The following is a 21,711-nucleotide window of genomic DNA, read 5'->3' on the forward strand; positions in this document are numbered from 1 at the left end:
TACAGCAGGACTGGCTGTCATTACTGTCACAGTACACAGAGGGTTTTAATTCTGGGTTGTGCTCAAACAGCAAGTGCTTCCCTATACAGTCTTTGAACAAGTTATGCAGTAGGTAAACCAAAATATGGACTTTCAGCAATGTTTGTTCTTTGATATGAATGCTTTTACTGCAGCTAAACCAATTCAGGTTACACAGCATCTGCTCTCCACATTACTCAGGGAGCAGCCTTGGAGACCTGCTACGCCAGTAAATGTCATCCTGGAAGGAGCAGCCCTCCAGAGCCTGCACAGCCATTCACTTGCATCTGCTTGAAATCAGTATGATGAAATATTAAAAAGCTGAGGGATATTGGGACTTAATACATCCAGAGAAGAACCCAACCAGAGAGACAACAGTATGTGCTGAATTGTAAATTTGGGGTTTCCTCCTCCACTATAGCCAAAATGCAGTTTTCTATTTGCAACATAGATTTTTGAGTCATTATCTTCAGATTTCAGCCTCTATTCAGAATTACCAAACAGATAAGAACCTGAAGTAAATGTTGCACCATCTTCTTTACACTCACAAGAATGTCTTTGCAGATATAGTACCTTCCTGCAGCAAAAATACACAATCCTGTTAATAATGATACCTCTGGGCACAATTAATTTGCCCAAAGACAGTCTTATATCATTAAAGATCCCTGGGATTTCCCAACTGGTCTTCAGCTGTTCTTCCAGAAGGGCATGAAGCTTCTGAAAGACTTGTGGGGCACCGCTCCGCTCGTACTGTTGATGTCTCAAATGCCCTAAGGCATCTCAGCTGACACTGGAATAATCAGTCTGCATTTATTGCTGCACAATCCATTATTGATCATCTGTCAAAATATGAGACACCACAAATCTATCTCTAGGTAAACAGACTTTCATAAGTCATCTAAGGATAAAATATTTTGCGAACAGCTGGTCCTTCTGTGAGGATTGTGCCAAGCCTTCCTTTGGAGTCTTAAGCTTGTGAGGCCTCTCCTTCATTTTTCAGCATTCACCTAAAATAAACCTTGCCATCTACTGCTACTGCTGAAGACAGTTAAGTGAAGTGCAAAGTTCTGCATAGTGACATTTCATCCAAAACAAGGACATATGTTGTGTGTGCTATGCCATGATTCAGAAATCGTGATTTAGCTTGACAAAGCTGGAATATTTGCCTATGGATAAAGTTTCCCCCTTTATGGGGTGGAGGGGAAAGTACAATTTAAAGGCTTATAGTAATCTATTGTTATTGACTGAGACTTTCCAGAAATTACAGAGTGGTATGACAACATAAGTACTGGAGTAAAAGTGCAGAGATGACAATGTAATTAAGAAATCAATGCTCCAAACCAAATAAAAACAAACCAAACATTCAGAATGGGATTTTATTATGCCCCATTTTCATTACCATGTTGAATTGGCATATTTCTAATATTGACTCTTACCTTTCTGCTAAGCCCACAGAGTCTTGTTTTAACAGCATTTCTTGGCAGTGAAATAAAATCCTAGGTACTTCACTGCCTAAAGTAGGCATTAACACGTGCATGCTGAACTCTAGGCTTTGATAGCCTGTACACTAGTTTGTAGTGCTTAACATTTTCAATTTAATTTAAAATGATCGCATATGAAAAGCTGGCCCTTGACTAAGAATGCCCGTAACACATGGTTTTGGTGGCATGACAGAAGAGTCCAAGAAACAAAGAATATTCCATCAACATCTAGAGCAGTGCCTTTTCAGTGAAAACCTGTACTGTCCTACCATCCACCCTAGCAGTGATAACTGCTTCTACAGCAGCTTGCTCTGTCACTGAATGCCACAGAGTCCCCAGTGCTTTGAGAGGGTGCACTTGGTAATCATACAGGCAGCCTCCTTCACATCCTGCCTGAAGGGTACTTATTGGCACTTATTGGCTTTGCACTAGCTCCTGCAATTCTCAGTCCAGGGCCTGTGGAAAACTCAGCACTCTGTTAATCCATTTTGGCCATTTGCAGTTCAAATCATTGATCCAGTATTTCTCTCTGTGTTTTCCCATCCCACTCTGTGCACAGTCTGCTGTTCAGTTCCTCCCCAGAAGCTGCTCTGGGGTTTTACTCTCTGCAGCAAGTGACACACAGCTGACAGCAACAGCCTCACTCAGCTTTTCTTCTCCCAGGTGTTTCAGCTCCATAGGACATTTCTAATCCAGACTCTAATCTCTCAGGAGACATATTTGGCCGCACTGTCTATCCTTGGCTTTCTGGAAACCTCAGCCATTTCTTCTGTGTGTTCAAATACTTTTCTTGGGAGAGTACTCCTTGGCATTTACCAGCTCTATTTTTCTCATGACCTCTTCTTGTATGATAAGCCCATTTCAATAAGCTAAAATGCACATTATTTACTGTTGTCAGTACTGCAGCAGCTGCAGCAAAGAACAGTTCCTCATGGGAATCATCAAGAACCTCCTAGCCAAATGTGACTACTCCCTTACCTGCAGTTTACTTGCTTGCTTGTCATCTGAGTTTACAAAGGGGAACAAGGAAAGCTTCCAGATAAGAATCCACCTCAATCCTATGAGCAGCAAACTGACAGCCCTTTGACATGTCTTTTCTCCATAATTTGGCTCTTTGCCAGATAAATAATATGTCACAAAGAGGGATTTCCTATATGACCTTGTAAGGAGTCACTCAGGTCAACAATATTGTACAAAACCAAAATGTTTTAATAATAAGGAAAACTGATTCAAGATGAAAATCCTTGTTCTCCAGATCAGAAGGAACTTGATTATAATTTTACCTTCCTGGTCATGTTGGTATTTAACCTGGGTGGGCAAGAGACGGGGCTCCATGTACAAAAGAGGTTGTGAATTTCTGTGCCAAAAAAGAAAACCACATTACTTGCTTCCCTCAGAGCAAGTCAGATGCAGGTCCAAAGATTTATAATCTCCTTTTTCATGGTCTCTGCACTTCTTTTTCTGCCTTTCACAGCTCTTTGAATATCCTTGTTGGACTGAAAAAATATGTATACATGTAAAAGTCTTTTTTTCCCCGCCAACCTAGATTTGTCCTTTCAAGCACAGCACTGATGTGTTGGCTTTGGATTTTGGATTTCAGTCTTTGCTCTGGGAGGAATGGCCCAGTGGACATCTGGAAAAAACAGAGTTGACTGTAGGAATCTCAGACCCATACAAAGAGACTGTGTGTGAGAAAGGATCACAGGCCTTACCTTCCTTTGCTTCTAGGACTTTGATATTTTCAGATCACTGGCAATCAAAAGTTACTTCTGATGGGTCTGGGAGGGCTTCTGAAAGGGAATGTGGCCTGTTTATTCCACTTACGATGGGCTGTTAAACATAATGCAAAACCATAATTAGCAGCAATGATATCAGTAGCCAGAGTAAAGGCTGAAATGAGGAGTGTCTGAACTCTCTGTACATTATTCTGATGTGACAAGGCTAGACCATGTTGTTGTCCCTGTTCCATGGACAGAACTCACCAAGATTGTCAGTCAACACATTTCATAGGCTCTTTCTGCCCACACAATTTCTCTTTAGTCCCTTGTTCCAGGACTGACAGACTTAATAGCTGCTTTTAAAATTGGAGGGAACATGAAGAAAGACCTAATTTCTAGCATGCATTATATGTAAAAATATAAGTGTTAGCTGGCAGGCAATTTTAAAAAAATATAGTTTTGCAAGCTAAAATCCATCTTGTATGAAAAGCAATTTTACCCAAAGGCAGTGCTGCTCTGAATGTCACTCTCTCCACTTAAAGTAGTTGAGGGCTGCTCATCACTTCATATCAACCTGTCAGGAAGGAAGGAAGGAAGGAAAATAGAAAGAAAAAAGAGAGAATTTGCTCACAAGCTTTAACTGATGCCAAAGAAAGTTGATAAAGGTATTCTTTGTTCCTTGAAGCATAAGAACAAATGCCTAAGACTTTTTATCGTTGTGGATTTCCTGGGACATGCAGCCTTTTGAGGCTCCTGAAAGCACAGGCACTGCAGAGTGCGTGGCTGCTCAGGCTTCAACATGTTGGTAATCCTTATGCTCCATTTTCAAATGACTTTCAAAAGTGTGTTTGGGATAAATCAGTTCTTCAGCTTTTTGATATGTTTGCAACATACAAATTCAGCTCCAATATGCCAAAGATACCCTTCCTTCCTTCCTTCCTTCCTTCCTTCCTTCCTTCCTTCCTTCCTTCCTTCCTTCCTTCCTTCCTTCCTTCATCTTCCTTCCTTCCTTCCTTCCTTCCTTCCTTCCTTCCTTCCTTCCTTCCTTCTTCCTTCCTTCCTTCCTTCCCTTCCTTCCTTCCTTCTTCCTTCCTTCCTTCTCTTCCTTCCTTCCTTCCTTCCTTCCTTCCTTCCTTCCTTCCTTCCTTCCTTCCTTCCTTCCTTCCTTCCTTCCTTCCTTCCTTCCTTCCTTCCTTCCTTCCTTCCTTCCTTCCTTCCTTCCTTCCTTCCTTCCTTCCTTCCTTCCTTCCTTCCTTCCTTCCTTCCTTCCTTCCTTCCTTCCTTCCTTCCTTCCTTCCTTCCTTCCTTCCTTCCTTCCTTCCTTCCTTCTTCCTTCCTTCCTTCCTTCCTTCCTTCCTTCCTTCCTTCCTTCCTTCCTCAGCAGTCCAGCTTCTGGAAATTGTTTATTTGATTATTATTTTATATGATGACTTAAAAAATTCAAGACATTAATATAAGTTGTACTTCATGGTTTCAATTTAAATTTAAAAAATCTTGTAATTAGTTTTGTCGAGAAGGACTGGTATTCTATCTACTCCTTCTGAAGTTATGTCTTCATTGTTTTCTCATTTGGAGTCCACATTTTGGAGTATTTGATCTTTGTTGATTTCAAGTAAAGGCTTGAGTTTTCACCATGGTGAATTTGTCCCATTTGTTTTAATATTAGGAGATTTAACATGAAGACATCCATTATCAGAAACTGACAAATACAAAATGTAAATTTAGTTCAGTAATCAGGTTTAATTCATGCTCCAGTCAGTAGGAGAACAATGTTCCATCAACAAAAGTAGCACAAGGATGTTTGCTGTTCTCCATATTTTTTCATAAACCTTGTAAAGAAAATCCTCTGAAGGATCTGAATTTCTATCCACTGAGTACAGAAAGTGCTGATGATCAGTGCAAATGTCTTACAAATTATATGAACATGTCTGTTATGGGTTTTAAGTTGAGGATGCCTAGGCACAGGCACACTCACAGCATTTCCTGGAGTTTCGGCTTGCAGTCTAGTTGCAAGGATCTTAAAACAACTTTCCTTGGGGCTGCCAAGGGTTCCATCAGGCAAAAACTTTTGCAATCATTAAAAAAAAGAAAAACCTACTGAAAGCCATGACACTTCAAGTGCTCAATGTTTTGGAGCTTACCTAATTTTCATGTCTAGTGAAGAATCATAATAATACCAGTGCATAAGGATTTCACCTCAACTGCAAAACTTGCCCATGACATAGTGGGAAAGAGGTTGGAAGTTTTTTGCCCCATTAGCACCTTCACAGCTCCCCACAGGCAAAATGATGCTCCAGCGCTGCCTCGTGGCTTCCTCCTCCACAGAGATGAAGATGTGGTGCCACCCCAGCAAGATTTAGTGCCACTGTTACCTTGTGTTTGCTTTGCATATTGAACTATTCCTTTAATTTTTTTTTTTTTTTTTTAAATACCAAAACACAGAGCTCTGGAAATGAGTTTGTGAATAGAGTTAGGGCTGAGATCTGATGAACAGCTCTGGCCCAGTCAGAGCTGCAGCTCACTGTGCTGCATCTGGTGCCCCTGGATGGGATTGGGTGGCTTGCTTGCTGAGACCCACTTTGAGATGTCCTGTAGGGTAAGTGCAAACACATGTCCTCAGCCTTCCTTTCTCCTCTCTAGCCAGAGCACCTTCCCCAGAACTGCCAGCAGTCACCTCCATTCGCTCAAGACTTATCCTTCTGTTAGGAATAGCCATCTGCAGATGCTATAAGAGGCGGGAGAGGCAAACAGGACACCTCTTGCACTTAAATGTAGGATCCACCTTGCACAGTCATGCTGAAGTGTCACAGCAAAGCCTCAGTACTGATGAATGGGGACAGGCAGCCTGAGCACCCAGCCCTACTCTCTCCTTAGACATGGCCATATTATAGAACCCTATTTTTTTACAGTGTCCTCACAAAACACATTATTTTCCATGTTTAGCTAAAACTGCAGCAGCACACACAACCTCACACAGACCCTGCTAGCTTACGATAGCGCGGGGTAGAGCAGCTCCACCATGGGGCTCTGTGCTGGGAATGGGGAGAGAAAGGGACACGCTCACCTTTGCTGAGGACTAACATGCTGAACTCAGGTCAAGAATCAGCTTCATCCCTCCAAAACTTTCCTTTCCTGAACTGGGATTGAATGAAGACTTTTGAGCATTTCAAACTGTGTGAGGCTTTGTCCTACTTCACTTCTACTTTTCCAGGTGCTTGGCAGAGCAACTCAAAGTATCCAGACTCCCAGTACAAATCCAGGAAATATCAAACATTTCAAAAGAGAAGGACAAAAGGTCAGACTGGATATTCAGATTAAAGGGAACTTCTTAAAGAGGAACCAGCAAGGTGGTAGGTACCTTATCCCTGGAAACAAATTCTAAATTTTGAACTGTTTGTGTATGTTGTATTATTATGTGTGTTATAACCAGCCTGTTTTAAAATGAACTTGGAAAAACCATCTCTCTTTGATAATGTCTACTGGGAAGATGAGTTTTAGAAAAACTCCTGCCATAAGCATTTTCAGGGATTTAATTGCCTGCTTTGGCAGTCAATCTAAAGTCTTGATTTAATTTCTTGCATTTTGACAAGATTATAATTAGCTTTAAACTTGTGAAGATCTGCAAAGCTGAGGTAAGCAAGTTGTGTGTAGCTGGGACCAAAGTTTTCCTGAGTATCTCATTCCAAATCCTCCAAGCACCTTTCCTATACAGTGTCTTCTGCTAATTTTTCCTGTGATAAAAATAAATTACAAAGGCCCAGCATCGATTAGTCCCTAAAACATCCAGGTTTTCCTTTCAGTTTTCAACTTTGAAAAGTGTCCTTCTAAGTTCCAATGCAGACATAGCTCGATTTTAGATTCCAAGGTGATAAAAACTGTCCTTCTCTTTTGCTATTCACCAGCATTTGTAACCTGCTTTTCTAGCCCTGAAATCTGCACATGTACTATATTTAGGAGCTGTGAATTTCTGTACAACTCATTTCCTGCTGTCTCAGACAGGCTTTAGGACATGGAATTTGCTTAAAACTGAAGTGAATATGTTCTATGTCAGTATGTTTACACATCAAACAAAACTGAAATGCTACCTGACCATGGAAATATATTCCAACTCAATTTACCAGGGAAATGTCATGGGTAAATATCACAGCCCAGCCTCTAGACAAATGTATTTTATTCCTTCAGTGAAATGTTTGAAATTGAACATTCTTTTGGGAAATAGTATTTCTGGATACACTCAGGGTCTGGAAATGATGCTTCTTGTTATATAGTATTTTATTTCTGCTATTCATCTCTGCATTTCTCTGACAGTAGGATCACAATAGAATGGTCTTTTCTGTGGTAATGTTAGAAAAAGTTTAAAAGATACATTTTAAGTATAGCAAAAATTATCCATGTCAGGATATTAACAACACAAAATGTAATTGAAGAGATTAAAAAGGCATAGATTTCTTCTTATGTTTGGTTATTTTGCCACCATTTTAAAATGGCACCTCTGTCAGAGACCTTTCTCCAAGCAACATTTAAGAACCTACTCTGTCATCCTAATCACAATAATTCCTGTCCCTCTAAGTATTTTGAAGCAGTGGGTTAGGATTATTCATGCAGTTCCAGGGTAAAAAATAGAAATAAAACTCTTTGGACTTCTCTTTATGTTAGCCTTTGATGCTTCCAAACACTGTGAGTAAGGAATCGTCTTTTATTTCATATCCTGGCAATATGAAAGAGGAGTCTGAGACCACTACCTTGGGACTTACATACTTCTGTCACTTTATGTCACAACCTTAAATTTATTTGAATGAGGGGTGTTACATGTTCATGTCTGCCTAAAACAAATGGAAAAAGACATGTAAGGCAGCAAATTCTAAAACACTATTTTTATAGCTAATGAGTTCACTCTATTAAACTAGGAAATATAATCTATTACATTACAAAAGTTAAACACAGCTGCTTTATTAAAAAAAAAAAAAAAGAAAATATTCTTTTAGTCTGCATTAATCAGTTATAAAATTGAGCCATGTTGGTTAAAAGTAGATAGAAATGTTTATTCCCCCTCAGAGTTTCCCTGAAGAATTTCCTCCAAAGTTTTTGGCAGAAAAGACATATGAACTCACACAGGCACATAATATGCTCTTGCATAGTAGATTCCATGCTGCTGCAATTCTTTGTGAATGCCATGAGGAAATCTCAATACACTGGCTGTACTGTTAAGGCAGGAGATACCTTTAGTTACTGAAAACACAGTGCTGCAGTGTCTCCCTCTCATTGAAGCAGTGTGTACAGCTGTTTTCCAAGCAGAGAGTGCTGCCCTTCAGTGCATGTTATAACCTGTTAAAGGCCTACAGTGTTAGCAATTCTTGACTTACAATGTCTCCTTCTATCCTTCCATAACAGAGAGCAAAGGGAAGCACAGAAAGACAGCTCCTCTCCACTAGCTTTTAACACAAACAAGCTGAAAGGGGTTACATAATCCTATAGACACCTTTGCTTCCATCTCACAGAAGGGAGAGACATCTGTTTCCTAGGGACTGTCTTTATCCTCAGATAAAAAAACCATTAAAAAACCCAACAAACCACCCCCCCCCCCAAACCACCCCCCCCCCCCAAATCCAAAAATATCACAAAACAAAACAAACAATAACAATACCCTCTACCTCTGTTGTTGAGTACATACCAGAGTGAAAGACAGAACAAAAGCATAGGGAATGGGGCATTGCTCAAGGTTAGATTTTGTCCTTCATTTAGAGTCTGAAAGAATCAACTCAGAATTTTTCTGTGGTATAAAAAATGCTGAGTAAAACTTTTAAACTAACAGCTACCCAGGCCATCATCCTTATGGCTTGATGTGACACGTTACATTGAAAAAAGATACTGCTTTGAATTCATATAAATAATACAGAAAAGTATTTTTCATTTAATCATCTATCAGCTTTTTGCTTCTATATTTCATAATTTATTTTCCCCTCAGGAATATTATTTTCTTCATAAGGAAGGCAATTCATTCTTCACCTGGGCAAATAAATTTGCATGCGTATGTATGCACTCGAGATTTTTATACTGCTAAATGAGCCATTGCACACTTTTCAAACAACTCAATTAACATATTTCCTTTATTAAATTTCCTTTTTAAAAAATAATTTTGCTTTATAAATCTGCCACCTTTACACCATTTGTTTATGGTGAGGGATTTCAGCATAAGCAAAAGGGGACTCTAATATTTCATCCTTCAGTTTCTTCTCTCTCCTTGATAATTTTGCATCAAAGAGCTAAAAAATCTCTCTGCTCTTCATTAAAAACTCAAATACCACAGAGCACTCTTTTTGCCTAATCACATTTATAATTCTTTTAAAACAGAACATTTAAATTATATGATGCCTGTTAATCTGCAAAATCATTCTTCTTTTCTTCTGCAAACTTCTGTGAACTGTCATCTGTGTTCATTTCTAGAGGAGTAAGAAGCATTGTATGGTGCATGTCCTTCCATGATTGCCTAAAGAGAGAACTTGATGCATGGATACAGCATGGATAGAGCTATAAATGTCCCCCAGCTCCACTAACCTGGCACTGTTAAGACTCTTAGCACTGTTGTCTAAATATGTCCTCTAGCTAATCTCCCCAAGTCTTGTTCCATGTCTCAAAGCAGATCAAGGACTTCAAGTTAAGCTGAAAAAACACCCAACCTTTTCCTCTAGGCACAGCATTTCCTACCCAACAGTACCCACACTTTCTTTTTGAGGTCTGGAATAGGTATAATTACCTCAATTTGACATATTTCATTGTTTTTGCAGGCATATGCTCAATTTTTTTGGGTGCAGTACAGTTTGAGATACAGACTTCCATCACACTGTGTATTGCAAGACACAGCACAAATGAAGGTTGGTGCTGTCAAGGAAAGAACATTTTATTTATCTTTCAGAACAGCTAATGCACTCTTTTAAAGAAACTTCTGTTCACGATGCTTTACTTCTAGGAAGGATTCTCCTGCAACTTGAATTTTAGAACAGAAGAGAAGCATTTAGGTTTAATTCATTGATAAAATAAGTTCTCAGTGGGAGCATTTTCTTTGAATATTCCATTGATTTCTAAATTTGAATTTCCAGTAACCATGAAATTTAAGTTCCACATATTCATATTCTGTGAAGATGTACATTTTGACTCAAAACAAAAAAGAAAACTAATAACTGTATCATGTTTCTGATTTTCTACATTACCTCTATGACTCTCACAGACACATTAGTTTCTCTACATTTTATCCAAAGGAAATAAAAATAGATACAGTCTCTCACAGTCATGAATCAGTGCAGAGCCTCCTCCAATGTCTAGGCAGGATGACATGCAAGATCTACAGTGTTTGTCACGTCCGTCTGCAGACACACAGAAATAATAGCAGCCTTGGTAGCAAGCCAAGGCAGCAGCTCTCTAAGCAAAACCTGACAATTCTATTGTTTCCTTATTTTCTCACTTCTTTTCTTCAGCCCCCATCTTTCACCGTGTCTTGTGATTCCCAAGCCTATTAACTACTGAGATTGGATATTACTGCATTTTTACTACATTTGTAGAATAAATTCTTCTGTAAAAGAAAGTGTTTGAAGTGTTTTAGTCTATTTTAACGAGGAAGAACATGAACAAGATGTACAATAACTGAAGCGCCAGAAAATACACATGCTTCCTGCAGAAAGCACAACTGTTTTACCACACATGCAACTCCTGCGGTATGGGGCACCACAAAACTTGGGGAAAATTTTTCTTGAGGTGAAATCCAATTCCCTGAGATTTCAAATCAGAAATATGTTGCTTGCATGGGTGTTTCCTTCATAGCAGACCCCCACTAGGAGATGTCCCTGCTGCATATTATTCTGAAGGTTTGGCTTCACCACAGTCTAGACACTCAGATTAACTCAGTTGGTTAGAGCATGGTGCTAACATCACTGAGGTTGTGGGTTCAATCCCTGTATGGGCCATTTACTTTAGAGCTGGACTTGATGATCCTTGTGAGTCTCTTCCAACTAAGACTATCCTGTGCTTTCTATGCCTGTGAGCTGGTGCGTAAATATTCACACCTCTTAAAGGAGGCAGGCCACACCATCAGTCTTCCAAAATACATTTCTCAGACTGGTTCTCAGGAGTGGGATGAGCTGTAACATGGCACTTGGTCCCTACCAAGCTGGGAGAACTTTCCAGCTTCCTGCTATCACCTGTTTCCAGCTGATCCATGTACCAGGAGTTTGCCTATTCTGTGTTAGTGGAAATAACACACTTGGGTTATTGCTCTGGGTGACATCCACTGCCAGCTGTGCCCTTCCCACCCCAGCACGCCCAGACCAAGGCAACAAGGGCACAAGCTTGCTGGGGGGAATGCCTCCAAATGACAGATAAAAAAATGCCTGGGCATTGCACTGAAGAGTGGGAGGTTTTTGTTCTTTTGTTGTTTCTTTTCTAACTTGACAAAGAACAGTAAACACATGGAAATCAGCTGTGCAGATCAGGCACTCATGAAGCACTATAGACAGTTCAGACGTCAAAAAATTCAAAACAGATATGAGTCATTTACTAGGACCATTTTTAAGATGGCAGAAATACATGTTTCCCTACCTAAAACTTCATCACTGGTTTTAACAGTTGCAGGTTTTCAATGAGAGTTGACCTTACTTAGTTTTAATTTTGTGTCTTTCAATTCTTTCTTTGTAAAGCAAGATGTCTTTTGCCATATGTTAAAGCTTTTCCTCCATGCCATTGTTTCCTTTGACACTGATCTGCTCAACACATCTTGAAAACTCTCTGGAGAAGGACTGGCTTGCTTTGGAGTGGTTGGAGCTCCTTGCTCCTGACCCTCTCACTGTAAGTCCTTTCCCTAGGTTTGGTAAAGTTCTACTTCATTGCCACTGACTTTTGCAGATGGGCTCATATTGGTAGACTGGAAAAAATTTCAGGATACCTAAGGAAATAAAACCATCAATTTTGTTTGCTAAATTATTTTGCGTGGGCGTCTGAGCTGTCCACGCAGAAGGGATTAAAAAAATGCAAGAAAGGGATAGGGCTACTCTATAAGATGTTCTTGCTTGGGAATGTGAGACTCAGTTCTTTCACTCTTTTGATTCTGGGAGTCACAGTTGTGCTTCTGTCATACCTCTGCTTAGTATTGTCCTTTCTAGTCTTGGCACTGCAGATATCTGTTGCCAAGCTGATGTCTTATTTTGTAATACCTCCGCAGAAGTAGGCAGTTGTAGAACTGACTCTGACAATGATCTGTTAAATGTCTGGCAGCCCATAAGGGATTGTTCTGCTTTGGAAGGCATAATTAATGCTACTCCAAATGTGTGGGAGGTGTTTCACCTTCATGAATATATTATGACATATTTTCACATTCAAACTCATATTATCAGTTTCTGCCTATTGGTGATGTTTCTATCAAATATTTCCTATTAAATCACATGCAAAATAAGTAATTCACTTTTACTGGTATTACAGCACCCTTTTAAATTTCCCTTCTTTCACCACAGTTTATAATCCTTTAATCTTTATAATCACTTTTTGCCCATCATGACAATCTTCCAATGAAGCTCTGAAACTGGACTACATAAAACAAACAAGTCATTCAATACAGAATAAATGTCACAGTATTTAGAAGAGTATTAGTCTGTACCTGTCTCTGTTTAGAGAGCTTTGCTCTGCTTCATATCTTCATTTTCATATATTTGCCTTGCTTAGGCTTTTAGGGTCCCAGTCCTGATCTGAAAGAACAATATCTTGTCAAATCATTCAGGTCTCATCCTTACAGTTAATTATACATACAAATTTTCATGGATTTTGTATTCCTGAAATAGTGCGGGAAACATGTGGCAGTAGTGAAAACATAGAAATCAAAATAGAGAAAAAAGGTAAGGATGAAAAACTCATACAGTGCAATCAAGGTAAGGAATTAAGTTCATTCTCCAATATGGAGAAAGGTTTTCAAGACTGAAAAATTATGGGGAAGTAACAACCAAGTATTCATTTTATAAGTTCCTTGCTTTTAAAATCATTTAGTGAATACATTCTAATGAAAACAGAGAACCAAAAATCACACTTTTCAAAGGCCTTAACTTGGTACTCAGATTATGAGTAAATCAGAAAGACATAAAATGTTTGGCAGTATGTGACAAGGATTTTCCTGAATCTTTTGCAGATGTTTATTCCCATTGGCAGTTTTAGGTCTATAAAGTCTAACAGAAAAATTTCATGCCTTTCTTTTGTAGTAACAAGGGCTACAATTCATCCAAATTCCTGAAGCACTGTTAGAAGAGAGAGTACAGGAGAGCACCAAGGCTTGTATGGTACCTTAGCAAGGTAAGCGAAGATCACAGAAAAAAACAGAAGTCAGTGTGCTGTGTCAGAGTGAACTTGACGACTTGACTTTGGGTCCTATGCTCATACTTTTTTGTCTGTGCCTGCCTCTTCCCATCTACCTCATCCCACAGCTCTTCTCAAACCTGGTCTCATCATAATTGAGCTCTGAGCACTGCGTCTTCCCTGTCAGTCTGTTCTTATCCTAAAGGTAACACACTGAACTCTACTGCTGTATGCTACAGCCCCAATCTACCCTGCAACCGGCTTTATACTAATCCAATATAATAAAAAATCACAACCCCTCTTGCAAATTCCTGTTCTGCTCATGTGATTGCTAATCCAAAATCCAAGAATGTTTCTGCTGTCATTTAAACCTCTCTACTGTTTGAAGTGGTTTCTGTTCTGACCTGGCAATGAGGTTAGTCCTGGACTAGAAAGGAATTAACTCCTTGGCAAATGGTAGTTATATGGTAGTACTGGAGTAAAGTCATACTGAGGAGGGGAGACTTTGCCTATGGAGTGTTTCTGGAAGAGAATGAATTAACTTTAGGCTACTTTTTTTTCTGTAGAAAGTTGTGTATTGCTTTTTCGACTCATGAAACAAAAGCACATTTATATTTAGAACTTAGTTAAGTGGTTGGGTATCACTGGTGAGTACTTCTCTCACTGCTGTGTTTTGAGCAGTTCCTAAACTCCTCTGCAAAAGCAGAAAGTTGTCTCTCATAGTCCACTGAAACTACTCTGACCAGAATCTCTACAGATAGTTCAGCAGGGTCAGAACTCAACTCCATCCATAGCAGTGTAACAGCTAGAGAAACAAAAATGTTTTATGGCATCAAATCTTCCCTCACTGTCAAAGACACATTTCTCCCTTCTACTCCCAAAAAGCTTCCACCACCTCTGCCCCTCTTTGAAGGGCCTCCAATATTAATCACTTGTTTCCACCTAATTTTTGTTCATCTTCTTAAAAAAATTAGTTCAGATGTTATCTCTATGATGTTTACCTTTGACTGACTTCTTAACTCCAGATTTGTCTTCTCATATGTTAAGTAAAAATATATTATTTTTCTGACATCTTCTCATGCTTTTGAAGGGAATTCAGAAGGCACTGGAAAAATGTGGAATTTCATGGCATTTGTTATCTGTTTATTAAAGTCCCTGGATTTTCTTGTGTGACCAGGGATTGTTGGGTTCATCATGTCATCCCATGGAAGAGTCCCAGCATTGCTCAGGTACCTCCAAGAGAATGAGGAAGCTGAGGAGGGCAGGCAGGAGGCAAGGGTGTTTATTTGATAAAATCAGTGTACACCTGAACAGAAGGCCTTCTTTAGAAATGTCACACATACAGCAGTTACTTGTTTCTAAATAAAAGCTCATGTTCACACTGAACTGATTTGTGTGATAGATACCTGTCCTTTCATTTTACTGAATATATATTTCAATTTAAAAAATAAAAAGTAATCTTAATTTTCTAGTCTGTTATGTTTTATAGTTTAATATAACTGATGGTGCCCAAAATTTCAGGGTCTCCTTTGAGACATATACAAGTTACAGACTTTCTCTGGCTTGATGGCCTGTGTTTCAAATGCTGCACTTAAGGTTTCTCTCTGTTATGTCTATTTCTATGAATACTAAATTATTATTATTACTATTAATAATAATAATAATAGTAATAATAATAATATTTTGACATTTAAATACTCTCTCTATTATTAGTATGCTCCTTCCTTTGCTGAAAATTGTGATTGATGCAATGATTTCAACAGAGACTGAGCCTTTTTTCTGGTAGTATATTCATTACAAATGGTTAATTCCTTTCAGTACCTTCACAAAAAAAGTAAGGCAGAAGCTGACCTGGCTGAGGGAGAAGTACAGGAAAGACTTTTAATACTACTTTGTGTTGTTGATGTTGAAGAGCACATAGATAATTTATTTTCATTCTGTTAGATGTTTGCATTTACAACCACACGCTTCTTAGCAGGCTCAGATCTCACACTATGACTGCTTGCCTTATCACTCCATCACCAACTCCTTCCTGCTGAACCACTGTGCTGAACCTTGACCTGGAGAGATTAGCTCACCCTAGAGAAAGGGGAAAGGGTAATTTGGTCTCCCGGTCCTTTTGATCTAATCTTTCCTTCTCAGACTTTCAGGCGAATTACCAGAAGATGTAGTCTGCTACTATTTTAGTGACTTTTCTATATTTTATATTTGTTCTTTCCTCCAACAGAAAAGTATGTAAATGATACCTTTTGGAATGTGAAACAGTATTATTGGATTATAACTGATGATGTGAAACTAGAAGATAATAGCTGTTGTGGAAGCTATATCACTTGTTAAACTGATAGCAAAACTACAAGGGCAGTACTGTAGATTCTGAACATACTTAGTCAAAAAATGCCAGAATGACTGAGGACTTTAAATGCAACAAAATTGCTTTAAAAGAATGGTGCAGATTATAAAGAGCCTTTTATTTCTCTGTCTTATGCCTAATATTGCCATCCACTCAGAAACCAGTTATTCCCTTCTGGCTACAATGGCACATACTTTGATGTTCAGAGGTACCGGATTAAAGGATTGCAGTTACCACCAGCGGTGGCAAATACTTTGATGTTACACTTTTGTTCAAACCTGCACAAAACCATAATAGAGTAGCACAAAAGTAAATTAATTTAAAAAACCAACATTCTTTAATGTTGTTAATGTCTTAAAAGTAATTAAAGTCTTTAAAGTTGTCTGAGACTCTCTGGATTCCAACTGTATATAAGATAGAAAAATTAGACTTTCAGTTCTGAATGACTTTTAAATAAGTATTGTAGGATTTAAAGAGAAATGGTACTGAACCCTGACCAGCAGAGCAAAAGTATATGCAGTTTTCTCACTTTTGTGGAGCACCACATTTAAGATTTTCAGATTTTATTCACCAAAAGGCTGGTTTTTTTTGTTTTGGTTTGGTTTTTTAATTCCTGCTGGGGTTAGGAAAAAAAAAAAAAGTAGGGTTTCTAGAGTAACACAGAAGACAATGGGTTATATGTTCACATAGGATATCAGTGATAGAACCCAAGGCAAGGCCTACACGATCCAACCGCACCCACACTGTGCACACCAGCTCTGTATTGGAACTCTGATCTCCTTTCTGTGCAGTTTCCTAAACAGTGAAAGCACAAGGTGCTCCCAAGCTCATCTGTTTTGCAATGTCTATTTATGTCTTCTGGATATCCTCAAACTGATGTATGATCCTCCTAAACCTATCAGAACACTATTCAGTGCTGTCCTAGCCCAATACCTGCACATGCAGTTCACCTTTGCATGCACTTCTGTTCAAGCTTTCTCACCTCATTACTCACCTGGTGCTGTCAGTTGGAACTCTCTGCAGGTCTGAAAGTTACAAAGCACCAAACACATCCCTTTGGCCACTTGCCCTTTTAATCATGTGAATTGATTATTTCAGTCTGACCTCAATAAGACTCTTGCAGCTGTGAGCCACCACAGCAGATAATGGAGATTACTAACTCCCAGTTTTTCAAGTGACTTCTCATGTGTCATAAACAGACAACACAGTTTATCACATCTATTAACCTACATTGCATTTTTTCCAACAGTTTAATTATAAAACAACGAAACGTTTTTAGGAGGTGTTTTGGCCTTTAAGTATTTGCCAATTAATTACAATCTGCATGTACCATATTGTGGTCTGAATTCAAACATCTGCTCTGTGTTCTAGATGTTCTGGAAATTGTTTATTTTTAGGTTGTATTTTCATCCACTTAAGTAAAATCAGTGCCATGCTTCACATGGTTCCTAGACTTTCAGCTTTCTGTCAGGACAAACATACACGTCCTCAGGATCAATGTGTGGGAGATGAACCTTTTGTTGAGCACACACTTACCAAGTCAGGTCTGAACCCGCTGACTTGACAAATCTGATTGTTAAGTTTCCTCTCCACAAATAAAACATTTTGCATTTTGCTTTAGCTACAGTATTGTCCAGCACTAGATGTGAATAGCTGTTATAATAAGCCATTATTTCTGCAGAGACTATTGGAAATTTATCTTGTGCAGAACACCAGAACAGAGGGCTGCGTGTGCTTTGTTTTACTGGAGCTTTTAAGTTGCTCAATGAACTGTGATCTTTAAAGAAGCCTGACTTTGATAGCTTTATGTCCTATCAGATTCTCATCAAAACCAGTGCTAGGCAAGGATCTCATTACTGTTCAAAAGCTTTGTTAATGAATTATAAGCAACACGAGATGATGTGGCTGTGTCCTGCCATTTTTTCCTGCTCTTCAAAGCTCAGTCTTAATTCTTTCTGCCAAAGCCCATCTGCAACTCCAAAACCTTTGGTTGGGGGAGGAAACTCTAAAAGGCTATCACAGTCTTACAGTCTCTCAGGTTCACCAATAATCTTAAAAGATTCGGCCTCTGGCCCAATATCACTTTATACTTGCATTTGCAAAATTGACACTGTAGGTTTTTTTGCAAGCTAAGAAGTTCCTAATTGCAACTGGACTTTCAGTGTGCTAATTTGCTAGAAGGCAGCAGGATGAGATGGATTCTACACCTGCCTCACTGAATGACTAGACTTCAATGGCCTTTGATTCATTTATCTATAAAGGGCTATAAAAGTTGGAAAATAGCACCATGAATTACCAGGAATGGGTGTGTATGTGTGTGTGAAGGGGAGGGGGAAGGATATAAAATGCTTTAGAACATATTTAAACTGCAGGGTTAAGCACAAAACCAAAACTGGTGTATCTGAGAATAAGAAAAAGACTGTTAAAAAACCCCAGAACAACAACAACCCCACAAAACAACAACAACCCAAAATGGCAATCCCACAAAAAAGGTTCTTTTTGGTCTCATGTGGGTCTCTAGGGCACAGAAGGAAACCTGGAAAGACTATGACAATAACCTCAGAGTTCACTGACAAGCATCTATGACTTTGTGAAACAGGCTGCTTTCCACTGATGAATGTCTGCTATTTTGATTTATCATCATATAAAGGACTCCATCCTGTTCAAATACAGTAATTGTCAAAAGTACAGTTCTAAGATGAAGTTCCATTGTGTCTAGCAGGTTATGGCACAGGGTCCAGGCATGGCTTTTTTCTCTTTACCACTCCCATTGGAAGGAATAAACCAGATGCTAGGACAATTATTCTCTAGTGTTCAACAAAAGGGAAATTAGCACATCCAGCAACACCCAACACACTTTATTTGTCATTTCAGAAGACAACTTTGCCCTTTTGTCTGTTTGCACTTTGCACTGTTTGTTGATCTTAATTTTCAGAGGCCTTCCAACAGATTCCCTCCAAAAAGTCTTTTCTCAGCTTCAAAAAAGTGCTGAAAGAGCAATCTAAAAATACTGAGCCCAGAAAGTCCTTTCTAGAATAATCTAATATAGAATCTTTCTAGCAGTCTCTTCACTGTCAAATTCAGTAGCAAATTTCACTATACTATAGAATTGTAATAGATTGAGTTATCGGTTAATGTACCCATTCCTTGCTCTAACACTCTCTTCAACAAGGTGAAATTATTTTTGATGTATTTATTAAAGAAAATTTTCTCCATCGCAAAAACTCCAGCCTCAGTGAGAGAGGAACACACAAGTGTTAGCTAGGGGAGGAGCGAAGATTTGAGAGTATGTGATAAAGAGTGAAAATTTAGTGACAATAAGGGTCTAAGTTAAAACACAAACACAAAGACAGATGTCAAAATCACTAGAACAAAAATCACTTGTTTGACTACATTATTGCAAGGGCAGCTCACCTTCTAATCTTTCTATCACTTGGCTAAATTGTGTGGCTTTCTCTCTAATGGAATATTAATCTGGTTAAGTTGTAACTGGCAAAAGCAGATGTCACTTAAATTACAGAAATCAGAGATAATTCTTAAAAGGTTTGCATGTGGTCTTCTAATTATAATTACAGTTCTAAGTGAACTTGCACAGCTCTCCTTTATGGTGGCTGTAACTATTCAACAAGGTTTTAAAAAAGCATTAACAGGCAACACATGCCCACCATCAATCATATTCACACTCATAGGTGCAGCCTGAAGGTCACTTGGATCATCAGGTTTGTTTTTTTAATCCATGTCTAAAGGGCTTCTAACTTTTTTGCTCCCTAGCAGCTGATCTAGCTAGGGCTCTGCTTTATTCCCATGTTCTCCAGTCTGCCTCATGGTGAAATCAGCAGCATTGCCCAGCCAAACCTGAGAAGTGCTGGATACCAAATGTGTGCTCAGATAATTTTCTAAACTGCAAGAGTCCAGCACAGGCACCCTGCCTCTTTTTTTTTTCTTTTTTTTTTAAATTTATTTTTTCTGGTGAAAGCATACTAAATGCTCTCTTAGCAATGATGAGGGTTTTGACTGAAATGAATTATGCATTAGTCTCTGGAACTTAATAGATACTATTTAATATGCATTTATATTATTTATTCCTTGCCTTCCCACTACAATGTGCCAACAGTGACCCAGAGGAGTGCTGGAGACAATCATTTTAGCAGTACAGCTCTTACACCTACATAATAAATAAATAAATAAGTAAATAAACACATAAATATACATATATATGTAACCTACATTATTTGCTCAGTGCCCCATAAAATTAACTGCCTGAAAAATTGAAATATTGCATGTAGTCACTAAAGTTCGGTTTAAATTGGTTCAATCAATACACAATTTCTCTGGAAGAAGTGAAATATCAGTACAAAATCTGAAGCCTTTGAAGAAATTTGTCAGCTTCTCCCAGGCCTTGTGTCCAGCAAAAATTGATTTTGTTACTTTGAATGTTAATATTCACTGCAAGCCTTAGAAAATTAAAGTTCAGATTGCTTACCATGCTTCAGATATATTCCTACAGACACACTCTTCAATACCACTGTCCAGAAGGTGCTGAACAGCATTTTTTCCTGCTTTATGTATATTCATGTATCTAGATAGAAGAGAGATAAAAACAGTGGTGAAAACCTACTGTATGTCCACAGCTCCAATCCTACTGATAATTTTTTGTTAGTTGTATTAAAAATTCAAAAATAACTACAACTCATTGCCAGGTTTCTTCTACTTAAAAATAATAATAAAAAAAAAAAGGCAAGAAGCATAGGAAGGAAAATAGGAAAGGAGGAAGTAAGTACTGTACAGTGGATCAGAATAGAATCATTTCTGTGTTCAGTCTTCCTATTGGAAAGTAATGGCAGATGACTGGGCATATTTCCACAAAAAAAAAATTTAAATTTTCCCATATCAGGTATCAGAGACTTTGCTCAAATATATTCATTAACTCATAGGTGATGGATTTTAATAATGGAGAAACAGGTTATAAAGTCTTTTGGCACACGCCTAAGAAGATATTCATACGGACCACCTCAAAGAAAGCCTCATGGCACACAACTAGTGTGTGCTGTGAGCGATGCTCAGTTCTTGTTCCAAAGTCCATGCCTTAGGCTCACATGTGCTGAAGAGTGCGGTAAGAGCAGAAGAACAAACAAAATTCCCATAAAAGTTTATTGCATACCCTGTTTTGGCTACAGTGAACTTTGGTAAAGGGTGACAGTAATAGCTTGTTCCTTGGGTCATGCTTTACTTTCACATTTGCTCACCTCACTTTTTCCTCCTCCTTCTCTGGAAATGCTCCAATAAGTGTAATGAAAGATGTTCAGTACTTTTAAGAAAGATCTAGTGTGAGGATGAAAAGAATTAACTCAAGATATTCCCTCAGCTATGGAGAGAGAAAAACTGATACATAGGAGAAGGTTCTGGCAAATACGAAGCATTCATACAATGCTACAAATTAGCACTATGGATTTTGCAGAGAGCTGACACGGTGCAGCTTTGCAGCGGGAGCAGGAAGGGCTGGTTGGCTGAGCAGCAGCTGGGGGCTAGCCCTGACAGAGAAACTTCTAGAAAACATTTTTACCTCTCATATCAAAGCGCAAAAGGCATCCGAATAGAGAGACGTCCACTCTGCTGCCCTGTAGTCCTTTCCAAAGTCTCTTCTTTAAGCAGGAAGAACTACAGCTAAATCTGCAGAAAACACAGACATATCCTATTTCCTACTTATTGTTCCTAAGAACAAGGCAAGATCCCACAAAACTTGAGATCCATACCAACATTCTACATTGAGAAAACTGAATTTAACCTACATTTTCTTTAGGTTTAAGGGGGGGTTGAT

General features: G+C 38.7%; 1 long non-coding RNA gene across 3 annotated transcripts in view; it reads right to left on the reverse strand.

Moving 5' to 3' along the window:
• Positions 1 to 3,055: 3,055 nt before the first annotated feature.
• Positions 3,056 to 21,711, reverse strand: part of LOC119697829 — a 45,086-nt gene continuing 26,430 nt past the window's right edge. For all 3 annotated transcript variants that reach the window (XR_005255952.1, XR_005255953.1, XR_005255954.1), the window contains exons 2-5: positions 21,457 to 21,563; positions 20,377 to 20,472; positions 12,858 to 12,945; positions 3,056 to 3,329 (exon numbers count right to left, since the gene is read on the reverse strand). This is a non-coding gene — a long non-coding RNA (uncharacterized LOC119697829). The remainder of the gene's footprint in view (positions 3,330 to 12,857; positions 12,946 to 20,376; positions 20,473 to 21,456; positions 21,564 to 21,711) is intronic.

This window comes from Motacilla alba, chromosome 2 (assembly GCF_015832195.1).
Source record: "Motacilla alba alba isolate MOTALB_02 chromosome 2, Motacilla_alba_V1.0_pri, whole genome shotgun sequence".
In the NCBI taxonomy this organism is placed as follows: Eukaryota; Metazoa; Chordata; class Aves; order Passeriformes; family Motacillidae; genus Motacilla; species Motacilla alba.